Here is a 14897-nt window from a genome sequence, read left to right on the forward strand (position 1 = left end):
CATAATGGAAGAGGTTAACATAAATTCATAAAAAGAACTTAAAACAGCACAATTAACCAAAACAACAAATATTACAAAATCCAGAGGTGGGTAAGAGAGGGTGATTGCTTGCTGAATTTTAGTACTGAAATGTATGCAATCCTTTTTCATTGTTTAATGCCTTAGGGATCTACTTTCACTGGAAGAGTTTAAGAGGGGACACTGTATCTCCAGGGAGAAACCAGACTTCATCTATGGTGAGGAAGCAGAGTGATTGATCTCTGATGAGTACTGTTCATAATTCTGTGATGCAAGCATTTGCGGAGACGCTATGTGGGGTTTGCATAAGAATGCAAGTAAATGAGAGACTTCTACAGACAGCTGACCTTTCCCATCAATCTTTTTTTCTTTCTTCTTTTGTTTGATTCACTTTTATTATTAGGAGCAAAAAGTGAGCAGATTAGAATTTTATTTCCTCTCATAATTCATAAACATGATAGATATGACTAAATAGTTTGGAAATTTTCAATTTCAACAGGTATCCTGTGTTGAAAACAAGAATCTTCCATTTAGCCACGTTATTATTGAATTTCCATTGGTTTTTCATCCAGAAGACATGTTTGAGTGATCTATATTGTACTGTGTGTGATCCTCAGTACTAATTAGCACAGACCATGCACTGCTAACAGTGTCCGGCACTGTTCTAAGAGCTTCACCCATGTGACTTCATGTAATCTATATCCACATCCAGCCACATTGACATTGTTAGTTACCTGTTCTTTTGCTGAGGAAACTGAGGCACAGAGATACTAAACAATGAGGCCTGGGTCACACAGGAAGGAAGTTGGATGTGAATGTCAGCATGGAGTCTCCAAAGCCTTTTCCTTAACTTGGCTATCTTTCCAAAGGTCACAAATATAAGTATCTACATTAAGGAGCAGTTTATGATACACACTGACAGAGTGGTTTTCCAAAAGTAGAGAAGGCATTGCTGATTTCCAGGTGTTTGACCTGGCCAAAAAAAATGTTGAATGATGGAGAATTATGAATGTTGAACTTAACTGTTAGACAATGGGGACCCACTAAAGAATTAGAGATTTTGCAGCAAAGAGGGAAAACCAAAGGTTTGATGCTTTAGTGGGAAGACAGTTTGGCAGCCCTGTGAGGGAGATGGTTTCATCGGGGAGAACTGGGCCCTGGGATCTAGGGTGTTAGGGCCAAGGTGAAGGACTTCAGGAATAATCTCGCAATTGTGTAGGTATACAGGATTTGGGCTTACACCAATATGATTTTAGGAGACATGGAAAAGATAAAAAAGATAAACCATAATACTTTCCCTTTTTCTCAGCTTTCTTTCCTTACCACAAGTACACTTAATTTTTGTTTTGTTTCCCTGAGAGAATTTCCTAGGGCAGCAAAATAGTCATGTTTTGCCTTTGATATCTGAGTGCTAATCAGATGTTCAATGGCTTTGTTCTGCTGTTTATGACTTGAAAGGTAACCATATGGGACAAATGAAAGCATGATCCTCAGTCTATACTCTGTTTATGGTAGATCCAGTACAGTAGCTTCAATGGCTACGTTTGAGGGACTCTGAATATTTAAACATAAGCAAAGCCTTTGAAGGCCTAGATAATGTTGATCAGTCTCTAGAAAATGACAGGGATTGACACATGCTCCCATGGATTTACATAACAGGGTAAGATGTATCTTAAGCTCTTTACACTTCTGCCCTTTATATTAGAGGGTTGCCCTCTTGAGGAAAGGTCTGATTCCTTTATATCCTTCAGTGCTTTGCATTTAGATTTGTATTGCTTGACTTTTTTTTGCCGGTAGTTCTTACTAGGACCTGTTGTAGCATGTGGTTCTTTGTGTGTTTTTTGTTTTATTTTTTTCATAGACCTCAGATCATCTCTTTTTATTTTATTTTTTAAAGTTTATTTATTTTGAGACACAGAGCACAAGTGGGAGAGGGGCAGAGAGGGAGAGGGAGAGAAAGAATCCCAAGCAGGCTCTGCCTGACATGGGGCTTGATCTCATAAAGCATAAGATCATGACCTGAGCTGAAATTAAGAGTTGGACACTTAACCGACTACGCCACTCAGGAACCACAGTCAGACTATCTCTTTTAAAAATGAGTCATCCCTGGGGCCGCTGGGTGGCTCAGTTGGTTAAGCATCCAACTCCTGGTTTTGGCTCAGGTCATGGTATCACGGTTCGGATTGTGAATGTGAGAACTGTCAGTATTTCTACTGTCTGTGTGGAGCCTGCTTGCGATCCTCTCTCTCTCCCTCTCTCTCTGTCCCTCCCTTGCTTGCTCTTTCTCTCTCAAAAAATAAAAAATAAAAAATAAAAAATAAATGTGTTATCCCAACAACATACTAAGTGAACTAAGTCAGACATAAAAGGACAAATAATGAGTTTTTTCATTTGCAGAAGTTACTTAGTATAGTCAAATTCATAAAGACAGAAAGTAGAATAGTGGTTACCAGGGGCTGGGGTGGGTGAGGGGGAATGGGGATTGTTTAATGAATACAGAGTTCCAGATCATTCTATGGGATGATGGAAAATTTCTCAAAATGGCTAGTGGCGATGGCCACACAACAATGTAAATGTAGGTTATGTCACTGAAACTTACACTTAAAAATGGTTAAAGTGGCAAACTTTATATTGTATATATTTTATCATGACCAAAAAAAAAGAGTCATACTAACTTACCCTAGTTTCCCCTTTCAAGACTGATATGTTGGTGGCTATGTTCCAGGGATCTCACTAATAATTCTATATTGCTTGAATTGTGCAATCTTTTTTGAAATGTGCAATCTAAGAATTTATTAAAAATGGGGCAGACCCCATCACTTACTTCCATCCAGGTAAATAATTGATTCTGTTTGCCTAGTGGCATTTCACAAGCCATATTCTCTTGAAACTTAGATCTACAAGGTGTTAATAAATGTCACTGAAAAATAATTGAGGGAATTATAGAGCTTGAGAAGCTGTGAGTTAACAATACTAAGAATCTTTCTTACTCTCAGACTTCTCTCAAATTTTAGCATACTAATGTGCGTAAAGAATATTCGAGAGAGTAGCAGAGTATGCATATCTCCCCCCAAACTTCTGGCCACACACCTGTCTAATAACAGAAAATCTTTTGGGACTAGAATTCCTTGGATAACAGTTTGGGGGAACGGAGAGTGGCAGGATAAAGTCTATTTAGTATGGATTCCAACATCTTCCATGGCGATTCCACTAAAATTCCAACCTTCTACATCCCCACCCCCCACTCAGATAGTGCGTAGCCATGTTATACTTCTTGATTAGTGTAATTTGCACTCTTGGCTCCCATGTACTTGTTCAAGCTCAGTCTGGTATGCACTCCTCTCCTGTTTATCCTCCAGAGAAACTTGACCTCATTCAAGTTTTTCTTGGCTTTCTAAGTGTGAAGGAGTTGCAAATGTCTTATTACATCTTTTGAAGCATTAATGCATACCTTAGCTACTTACGTGAGCAATTATGACATTTTACCTTTATTATTGCTAATTGTTCACAAGTCTCTCTTATCTACTACATGTTAAGTTTCATGAGTGCAAGGCAAGGCCATGTCTTATTCATCTTCGCATTTTCCCCACCCTGTTGTCATTCACGTCAAATAGGTATTCCCTATGTATATGTTTGCAAACTTGAATTTCATTACTTAGCAGTACCTATGGTGCATCAAGCATCTGAACCAGGTTTAATTGGTAGGATTAAAAAAATATTAGTCACAGTTTCTGTTTGTTAGCAGATAGGAAACCAACACATGCAGAGCTGAAATAATTTTAGAAAAATTATAAAGTGAAATTGCTGGTGCAAATGGGGGAAAAGAAATAGAATACGTGAGTGAGGAAAAGCAAAACCTTAAAGACTAATGTAGTTGGCTGGGTTGAAGGATAGCACTTGAGCTGAGTTTTAAAGGACGTGATGGACATGAATTAGTGGAGAGGACCAGAAGTGCTGCTTTCCTTTGCTGTCATCCTAATTTACATCATCAGCATCTTTATCAGAATTATTAAAACCCACCTTTCCTATCACCATTTTGTTATCAAAAAGCTGTCCATGGATGGTGCTGTCTGTTGACCTTTTCACATCTACCTGGTGTAACTGGGCTTCCTTGGCTAAGATGATGTCTATTTCTATAGTTTAGCATCTCACTGGTGAAGTTATTTTTTTCCTTTGATCCTGTGGATGGTGCGTGAGTGACAAAGGGAAATGACAGAGGTGTTTTTACACTCTAGCAAGTCATAGTATATTAACCACATGACGTAACTGTTGTTTTATGTATCATGACCTGAACCTTAATGCCATGTTGCCACCATATTCTGGTGGGAAAAAGACTCAGAGGCTTTTTCTGCTTTGGTATTATCTACTTAAATAATTCTGATTTTTAAGACTCCAAGAAAGTTGTCACAAGTCTTGCTTTATGGAAACCTACGGAAGGAGATGTTGCCTAACTGACGTCAGCCCTTGCTAATTACTTGGCAATCACTTGGCCTTCACAGGTACCATGGACGTTTCTGCCATTGCTGACAAATGGGAAGGGGCATGTAGTGACGTTCATTGTGCCACAGGCCATCAACAGCAGGGAAAGACTGATTTGGCAGCTCCAGCGATGGAACTTCAAAAGGAAAAATTGTTGAAAAATTTAAGGTGCCTAGTTGGTTGAATTATATCACAGAAATAATGGGAACATTTAGGCCAGGCGAAAAAGACATAACTGCATTTAAAGGATTGCCATATCATTCTACAAACCTCCAGCAGCCTACTTTCTCCAAACTGGGCATGCGACTCTCTTACTAGGTGAAAGTCCAGCCAGGCATGTCTGCTTTCGTGAGCATTCAGCATGAGAAAGGCCAGCTCTCCTTAAGATTACAAACCACTAGGGGCGCCTGGGGGCTGGGTCAGTTGAGCATCCAACTTCCGCCAAGGTCATGATCTCACAATTTGTGGATCAGATCCCCGCCTCTGACTGTGTGCTGACAGCATGGAGCCCAGAGCCTGCTTCAGATTCTGTGTCTCTCTCCCCTTCCCCGCTTGTGCGCGCTCTCTCTCTCTCTCAAAATAAATAAACACTAAAAAAAAATTACAAACCACTAACATTTCCTTTCATTGGGATACTTCTTTTGAAAGAGATATTAAGCGGTTACATTTAACCAAATAGTACATGGGAAGGTGCTTTGTAAACAGTAATTTCCAGCAGCAATAACAGAAGAATATTTTATGCATTATCATATACTTCTAACACTCCATTCTATATGTGAATGCTCTTATTTTCATTATTTGAGGCAATTTCTCATCCTGGAATTTAGACCTTACTTGCATTCGGTTTATAAGACAGATTTCCCATTATCATTTGATACAGGCGTGAGAGGCGGAAGGAACATTGGCAAAAAATGTTAAATATGAACAAGGGGCAGTGGTGGTGGGTGGTCATGGTTATGGGAATAGAAGGAGGTCATGATAGTAAGGCCTGTCCTGAGAATCAGTATCATTCAATTGCTTGAATTTCTGCTGCCATAGGAGCAAATGTCAATGCCTCATTTCAGAGGAGTAGCTTTGAAATACACTAATGTGCAAAATCATAGGGGAGAGGAAAGGAAACTGCAAGGGAGTAGCTGTAAACAAAACGATCGTTATTAAGTGAATCTGGCACTTTTGTTTTTGTTGCCATATAAATAATGTTAGAAATAACTCTAACTTCAGACATAAATTTCAGTCTATTCTTGAGATTGTATCTTGAGATATTATTTGTTAAGTGGTTCTTTCCTCTAACTTCTTTCCCCCTGGTTAATCAGAGACTTCCATATTGCCCCAAGAAGTAGGAATATTGTAAAAGGAATAAAAAGAACTAGAGTCAGTGTTCAGTTTCCTTGACTTTCAATATAGGGCATTGAGAGAAAATGAGATTATGCTTGACTAGGGTCGCCTCTACCCTGCCCCCTGGTGGGAAGATAGAGGAATAGATTTCGATTAAAGACTTGGGCAATGCTGGAAACCAAATCATTGATTCTTTGCAGAGGGAGTCTTGCATGCAACCTGTATGAAGGAGGTACGACAGTGGCCTATCTTGTCCCTGGGGGTCTTTTTAATGTTAGCTGTCTACATATTGCTCTCTTGTCAGTTTGCAGAAGGATTTCAGGCTGTACCTAAACTGCCCCATGTAGATAGATACCATCCTACCCCCACCTCTTTAAATAACCCATTACAAATTCTCAAGTTGACTAAAATGCCTAAGGGAATACAGCCAGTCTATTGCTAGTATTCACCCCAAACATACAGTTAGGATTCAAACTCAGACTATTTCATGCAAGGAACGAGCTCCATTTAACCACTAGGAATTACAGAGAGATCCAAGGAACTGAGTCATAAGAACTGTCATCAGAGGATGCCGAAACTGTGACAAGTTTACCTCTGGATTGGGCAGCCTGCTGCTTAGAAGGACACTTTCCACTAGTCATAATCTTGTGAAAAATTAAAAAAAAAATCTTTATTTTATTTATATTTAGAATGGCTTTTTATAGATGTTAATGATCATAAACTCGTATCTTATTTGTACCCTACTCAAGAAATGATCAACAACCTTCTGTCTTTTGTTTTTTTCTGAGGTTAAGTTTTTTTTCACTTATAAAATTAAATAAAACACTACTCTACAGGGCTACGAGGATTAAATTGGATAACATGTCAAATGTCGAAGCACTTAGCACAGTGTCTGACACATACAAGACCTAGAAAACTTTAGTGATTGTCTTAGGAAAAAAGAAAAAGAAAAAGAAAAAATGTTCTAGGGCTATTTTTATGTATTAACCACATAAAAAGGTCAGGTGCCAAAATAAAATATGTATCATTTCTATTTAATGGCTCTACCTCTTAATTTCCCTGGGAGATTTACCCAAAGGCACTTTTTCCCTGATATTATGATTCTGTTGAGATCTTGAGGAGGGATTTCAGTGATTTCACAGATGCAAATGAAATAAGAAGCAGGGGAGCCCATCTTCATGATCCTTTGTAAACTTCATTCTGCACGAGCTAGGGTATGTGCATATCATCCTGTCCCAAACATACCCTAAGTCTCTGTCCCCATGACGGCCAGAGCCAGAGCCCAATGCCTACCTTTGAGGAGACTGTGTTTTGAGTCTCCCAAACCCACATATCTGATTTCTTTAATCAGATATGTGCAATCTTTAATTCTTTAAATCAGATATGTGCAATAAATTCTTTAATCAGATATGTGCAATTCTTTAATCAGTATAATCTTTCTTCTGAAGAACTCATGGCATTATCATTAGAGAATGTTATCCCATTTCTTTCTTTGGTTTACAGAATAGAGGAGAAACCGTTATTTGATGTTATACAGGGTATTTAGCAAAATCCTGGTCTCTCTAGAGGGTAGCTCGGAGTTCACATAGGAGGAAGTTTGATGCTACGCAAGGGGGCATCTCTGGTGACGAAGAGGGCCATTGTATTTTTTTTTTGTTTTGTTTTTTTTTTTGCTTAATTAGGATAATCACTTTTCATTACCTGCTGCTTAATTCAATGTTTCTAAAATTCAAGGCCCATATTAATCTCATTTAACACAATAGCAACATTCATTAGAAAACATTTCTTATTTAGTCTTGATGGGTTCTTCACAATTGTCATATTATAGATAATGTAGTAGGGATAATTTTGTTTCAATGCCTGACCTATAGTCCCATCATTTTTGTTGTTATTGGTGCAGATAATAAACTGCTATTAAATCCCAATATTCTAAAAGATTGCTAAAATGACTGAGCATCTGTTAGTTTGAGCTTTTTTCCTCCAGGGCAGCAATTTGAATTTTTTGTAAGCTAACTTTTGCTTGGTTATTTGTGTTTGTTGAGGCAGGAGTATTTAAATCTCGATACAACTTTTTTTTCTTCATGTGAAGGAACTCCAAAACAGTTTATATTCTCTTTCCACCTCCCATCTGCCCTGCCTTAGGCACCTAAAAAGATTCTGGTAAGGAAAACTAGAATCTTCTTTACTTTGTTGTAAGAGGCAAGAGACAAGCCTTCTGGGGGAAGAGAAGGGCTTGGCATTGATAATATTTTCCCAGTCTTTTGGCTTAAGCCCTCCTAAAATAAATAATTCAAAATGTTAGGGATGTTTCAGTGCATATCAATCCAAGGTGCAGAAGGGTGTGTCTGGTCTTTGCACAGCCAACAGCTAATCAAAGACTTGCTTATCATAAATGTATTCATGTAGGAAATAAGAACCTGATCTGTTTAAATCTTACAGAGCATACAAGACCCAGTTCACAGCTTTGAGTAAAATTCCTGACTCCCTTTGATAAGATTGTGGGGACAAATGTGAAATATTTTTAGAAAAGTAGAAACATGGTAAAGACTGCAGGTACTTCACTGGTGTGTTTCTGGAATTTTCTGTCAATAGCATTGCTAGAGTTAATTGATTATATACAGCTACATTGCTGTCCCCTCAATTCACCTGCACACATGTTACAATCACCTGTCTTGATAGAAACAAGCAATTGCTTCAAGATTGTTTTCTATACCAGTGTTTAGTAGAACTACTCTACTCTACGGGTTAGAATATTTCCTTAGTCTTTGAATTTTGAGGAAACCATACATTATACTTTATTTTACCCAGAATGTCTCAAAAAAGTGAAATAGGTCATCTTCATAGTTTCTTGTTGTCTCTTAAGGTTTACAAAGTGGAGGAATTCATATGACTTGGACAAAATGTGCAGCTATTGGTTTTGAGGAGTTTGTTAAGTACTGGTTTTATCCTCCAGTTTATTTGGGGATCTATTTATTTCATATAGAGGAAAGGAAAGTGGATTAGGGCACTGGTATAGGAATAGAAGAAATTGTGATTTTTCTCTTCTCAAGTGTTGAATGTTTTGTATACATTTTCAATGGTATGCACCTTCCAAGTATTTCTCTGTCAGTTATGTATCTTTTACACTCTTATAACGTAGGCTGCAAATCTCCTCATACAAACACAGAACCCAATGAGTGAAAATGCTAACCAGCCCAGGGCCACGAGCTGAGAGGTGGGAATTAATTTGTCTTTAGGTTTCCTCATATTGAACTTTACTAGGTGGACAGTGCTGACCCTTGCTCTTATTAATTCATTGACCTTACATTATCCCATAAAAAATTACTTAAGGAAATTTTTATTTGACAATTTGAGGATGTTATATGACTGTCAAAAGCAAATTATACAATTTCTCCTTCTCTAACATTTATGCTTTCTTGCAGTTTTTAAATTTTGTCAGTCAACACACGTTTCACTAAGTTCCTTTTGTGGGTAGGAGGCTTCTAGAATTTTCTTTACAAGGGACAAGAGGATGCATGAAATATAGTTCCTTCTTAGAAGAGGTTTTAGGGGGAGCTAAGGTAGCTACCCTAGAACATTAAACAGTCATTCAGGTAGGTGCACCTAGGTGGGTCAGTCGGTTAAGCGTCTGACTTTGGCTTAGGTCATGGTCTCATGGTTCATGGGTTCGAGCCCCGTGCCCGGCTCTGCGCTGACTGCTTGGAACCTGGAGCCTTCTTTGGATTCTGTGTCCTTCTCTCTCTCTCTGCCCCTTCCCCACTCACACACACACACACACACACACGCACGCACACACACACTCTCTCTCTCTCCCCAAAATGAATAAACGTTAAAAAAAATTAAAAAAAAAAAAACAGTCATTCAGGTATTGTTTGGTTAACTACCATGGAAGTGACATAGAGAATTCATGTTACCCTTCAGAGAAAGGGTTGTCAACAGGCTGGAGCAGTTGAGATATGGCACTTGTCCCAGACTTTAGAAACAGTAAGGGGTGCCTGGGTGGTTCAGTAAGTTAAGCATACAACTTCTTGATTTCAGCTCAGGTCATGATCTCAGGGTTGGTAAGTTTGAGCCCTGTGTCTGGCTCTGGGCTGACAGTGCGGAGTCTGCTTGGGATTCTCTCTCTGCCCCTCCCCTGCTTTCTTTCTCTCTCTCCCAAAATGAATAAACATTAAAAAAAAAAAAAAGCAGCAGTTATGGTGTAGGGTAAAAAAAACAGTAAAATGGGCTAAGCAGACCTTGGTTCTCACTTTAGACTAGACTTGAATGAGTTATACAATCACCCTGTGTCTCAGTTTTCTCATCTGTAAAATGAAAAGCTTAGATATAATTTTAGTGTCTATCTAGAACTAAATGTAATTATTTGGGTGAGAAGGACTCTTCTGGGTAAGGCAGCTTCTGCAGTGTCTGCCAATGATCCCTGCCTTCTGTTATTTATGGCAACATTGAGGGAATGTCACTTCAATGATTAGATTATGAACTATTGGGACTTTTTTCTTGCTAGCAGACTCCCTCTATTGCTTTTTTGGCTTGTGTGTACTTTGATAAAGCAAGTTGCTGTGTTGGAGAAGCCCTGAGGCAAGAAACTGAGGGCCACATCCAGACAAGAACAATCGATGAATTGAGGCCCTCCGCCCAACAGCCAATGAAGAGCTGAATGCTTCCAACAACTATTGAGTGACATGCTTCCCCAGTAGAGCCCACAGATGAGATTGCATTCACTGAGCCAACACTTTCACTGCAGCTTTGTGAGAGACCATGAAGCAGTGAGGACTCGGTCACATCCAGATTCCTGACCTACAGAGACTGTGGTGTAATAAATGGGTGTTGTTTTAACAGGCCATATTGTCGGATAATTTGATACTCAGCAATAGAAAATGAATACACCCATTTAACTAAAATATATTGTTTGGTATCACAAATACTGTTTAGTTATTATGGAACTTTTATTACAATGTAAATAATGTGGTTAATTTTTATTATAACGTAGATGAGCAAAGGAGGTGTCTATACGACTTTCTACGTTGAAATAATCCCTGGTAAAACCTTGATAAAGCTGTTAACCTTCATTAAACCTGTTGGACCTCTTGCAGCGTACACGTGCGTGTGGTTTTGTTTCTCCATGTATCATTTGGTGTCATCTGTTTTCTTTCAGGAATCTTTCTTTCTTTCTTTCTTTCTTTCTTTCTTTCTTTCTTTTTCTCTTTTTCTTTCTTTCTCTTTCTTTCTTTCTTTCTTTCTTTCTTTCTCTCTTTCTCTCTTTGTCTCTCTCTCTTTTCCTTCCTTCCTTCCTTTCTTCCTTCCTTCCTCTTTCTTTCTCTCCTTCTTTCTCTCTTTTTCTTTCTCTTTCTTTCTTTCTTCCTCTCTTTCTTTGTCTCTCTCTCTCTCTTTTCCTTCCTTCCTTCCTTCCTTCCTTCCTTCCTTCCTTCCTTCCTCTTTCTTTCTCTCCTTCTTTCTCTCTTTTTCTCTTTCTTTCTTTCTTTCTTTCTTCCTCTCTTTCTCTCTTTGTCTCTCTCTCTCTTTCCCTTCCTTCCTCCTTCCTTCCTTCCTTCCTTCCTCTTTCTTTCTCTCCTTCTTTCTCTCTTTTTCTTTTCTTTCTTTCTTTCTTTCTTTCTTTCTTTCTTTCTTTCTTTCTTCCTCTCTTTCTCTCTTTGTCTCTCTCTCTCTTTCCCTTCCTTCCTTCTTCCTTCCTTCCTTCCTTCCTTCCTCCCTCCCACTCTCTTTTTCTTTTTTTTCTCTCTTTTCTTTCTTCTTTTTCTTTCTTTCTTCCTCTCTTTCTCTCTTTGTCTCTCTCTCTCTTTTCCTTCCTTCCTTCCTTCCTTCCTCTTTCTTTCTCTCCTTCTTTCTCTCTTTTTCTTTCTCTTTCTTTCTTTCTTTCTTCCTCTCTTTCTCTCTTTGTCTCTCTCTCTCTTTCCCTTCCTTCCTTCCTTCCTTCCTTCCTTCCTCCCTCCCACTCTCTTTTTCTTTTTTTCTCTCTTTTCTTTCTTCTTTCTTTCTTTCTTTCTCTCTCTCTCTCTTTGTCTCTCTCTCTCTTTTCCTTCCTTCCTTCCTTCCTTCCTTCCTTCCTTCCTTCCTTCCTCTTTCTTTCTCTCCTTCTTTCTTTTTCTTTCTCTTTCTTTCTTTCTTTCTTTTTCTCTCTTTCTCTCTTTGTCTCTCTCTCTCTCTTTTCCTTCCTTCCTTCCTTCCTTCCTCTTTCTTTCTCTCCTTCTTTCTCTCTTTTTCTTTCTCTTTCTTTCTTTCTTTCTTCCTCTCTTTCTCTCTTTGTCTCTCTCTCTCTTTCCCTTCCTTCCTCCTTCCTTGCTTCCTTCCTTCCTTCCTCTTTCTTTCTCTCCTTCTTTCTCTCTTTTTCTTCCTCTTTCTTTCTTTCTTCCTCTCTTTCTCTCTTTGTCTCTCTCTCTCTCTTTTCCTTCCTTCCTTCCTTCCTTTCTTCCTTCCTTCCTTCCTTCCTTCCTCTTTCTTTCTCTCCTTCTTTCTCTCTTTTTCTTTTCTTTCTTTCTTTCTTTCTTTCTTTCTTTCTTTCTTTCTTTCTCTCTTTCTCTCTTTGTCTCTCTCTCTCTTTTCCTTCCTTCCTTCCTTCCTTCTTCCCTCCCACTCTCTTTTTCTTTTTTTCTCTCTTTTCTTTCTTCCTTTCTTTCTTTCTTCCTCTCTTTCTCTCTTTGTCTCTCTCTCTTTTCCTTCCTTCCTTCCTTCCTTCCTTCCTTCCTTCCTTCCTTCCAATACTGGCTGAAAATGAACTCATATTACCTTTACATACAGACGACTCAGCAGTGCACACTTAGCCCAGTTTGGTGCCAGTTCTTTAGCTTTTGCCTTTTCCAGCTCAGCAACACAAGCCACTGACTTTGGACCCAGGACGATGCCTCCCCAGAGATGGTGGATCTCATCATATTTGTCATTGTCATTGGTCCTCATAGCTTCCACCTGCTTGGACAGACCTCCTTTGTCTTCTGAGTGAACCTGTGTGAGGTTTTCCTGTGGACCAGATGCCCAGCCTGGCCTTCCTCTTGATAACGCAATGGGGAACACCCACCTTATGACACAGGGCAGACAGGAAGACAGCCAGCTCAGTGGGGTCCACAGAATGTAAAATCATTATCAGCTGAGACTTCTTATTTTCCATTAAGGTGGGGACAGTATTAACCCCCACTTGAAGAACAGGTGGCCTCTTAGTGGGGTCATCCCCTTTGCTAGCAACTTTGTTCTCAATTCAGGCCAAAATTTTCTGCTTCTTCTCTTGCTTTGTCTCTGGTCTGAATCTGTGGATGAACTTAAACAATTGAATAACTGTTTGGTGGGCCAAGCCCTGGGTTAACTGGTTAATGACAGAAGGAATTTTCAGATGTTTAAAGGGAAGAGCCTTTGCCACTGCAACCAGATGCAGAGGGGACATTTCACAGAGTGAAGTCCCTTTGAGGCTGGATGTCCTGTCCCTTGTTTTAACAAGGGACTGACCACCTTTTTTGGCCTCTTGCTTCTTCATGACAGCAGGGTCCAAGACCACCTTCTTCCCTTTAGCCTTCTTTCCTTGTGGCAGCTGTGATAGCTGGAAGAGAGAGAAAGGAAAGGGAATTGTCTCTTTCAGGAATTTCTTAAAACTCCTGTTCCATTGGTAATACTTTTACAAAATACATGGATTTTTACAAAATAAAATTATTTATGTCATTGTTTGGGTTTAGGGTTGGTTGGAAGGCAGATGTTTGTGCTAGATCATTCATTCTTGCCGGTGCTTTCTTTTCCTAAATTCCTTCTCTCCTGGGTTCAGTGGCAATTCTGTGTCTAGCTTTTCTCTGACCCTTTTAGGTCCTGCTTCTCACTTCAGGCCAGGTTCTAGTCACCCTTGTTTGCTTTTCTTTTTTGGTTCACTTCTTAAATATGAAGGTTTTATTTTTAGAACTTTCCTGTTCTAAATCTGCACTCTCAGAGTTTATCTAGCTTGTACTTATGGTTTAAGCTAGCATTTCCTGAAGTGTGGGATAGGAATCACTCCCAGAACGGAATGATTTGGGGGGTTCATGCTCATATAGGTAACTAATACTGAATCACATGTTGAGAAACTTACATCCATTTTAATGCTTTTTCTATCCAGAGTACATCAAGTTAGGTATGAAACTTGAACACTCTTCTAATATGGGCTAACCACCCTTGATAATAAAGGAATGCAGTCCTTATGAGCAAATTTATTTTTAGGTAAATAAACCTTAAAATATGGTTTGTTTATTGGAAGGTCACTTTCTTTCTTTCTTTCTTTCTTTCTTTCTTTCTTTCTTTCTTCTTTCTTTTTCTTTTTCCTTTTTTTTTTTTGTTTTTTGTTTTTTGAGGATTTCGGGGATCAGGCAAATTACTTAACTAACAATAATCAGGCAATTTCTTTCTTTTTTTTTTTTTTTTGGTCCTGTTTTATTTTATTTTATTTTTAATTTAAATTTTAGTTAGCATACAGTGCGATACTGGTTTCCAGAGTAGAAGTCAGTGATTCATCACTTATATACAACACCCAGGGCCCATCACAGGTGCCTTCCTTAATACCCATCACCCATTTAGCCCATCCTGCACCCACCTCCCCTCCAACAATCTTCAGTTTGTTCTCTATTGTTACAAGTCACTTGTGGTTTGTTTCCTGCTCTTCTTTCCACCCCCCTCACATGTTCATCTGTTTCGTTTCTTTAATTCGACATATGAGTGAAATCACATGGTACTTGTCTTTCTCCAGTTGACTAATTTTGCTCAGCATAATACACTCTAGCTTCAAACATGTCATTGCAAATAGCAAGATTTCATTATTTTTGATGGTTGAGTAATATCTCATTGTATAAATATCACATCTTCTTTATCCATTCATCATTCGATGGACATTTGAGCTTTCTCCATAGTTTTGCTATTGTCGATAATGCTGTTAAACATTGGGGTGCATGTAATCCTTCCATCTGGGTTTTTATATCCTTTGGGTAAATACCTAATAGTGCAATTGCTGGATTGTAGGGTAGTTCTATTTTTAGTCTCTTGAGGATCTTCCATACTGTTCTTCAGAGTGGCTGCACCAGTTTGCATTCACACCAGCAGGGCAA

At 38.8% G+C, this 14897-nt stretch overlaps 1 pseudogene; it reads right to left on the bottom strand.

The window, feature by feature from the left end:
- Positions 1-13897, bottom strand: part of LOC112858868 (large ribosomal subunit protein eL8 pseudogene) — a 45949-nt pseudogene extending 32052 nt beyond the window's left edge.
- Between the last annotated feature and the right edge of the window lie 1000 nt (positions 13898-14897).

The sequence above is a fragment of the Puma concolor genome, chromosome B1 (assembly GCF_028749965.1).
Source record: "Puma concolor isolate L17-30 chromosome B1, mPumCon1.1.hap2, whole genome shotgun sequence".
In the NCBI taxonomy this organism is placed as follows: domain Eukaryota; kingdom Metazoa; phylum Chordata; class Mammalia; order Carnivora; family Felidae; genus Puma; species Puma concolor.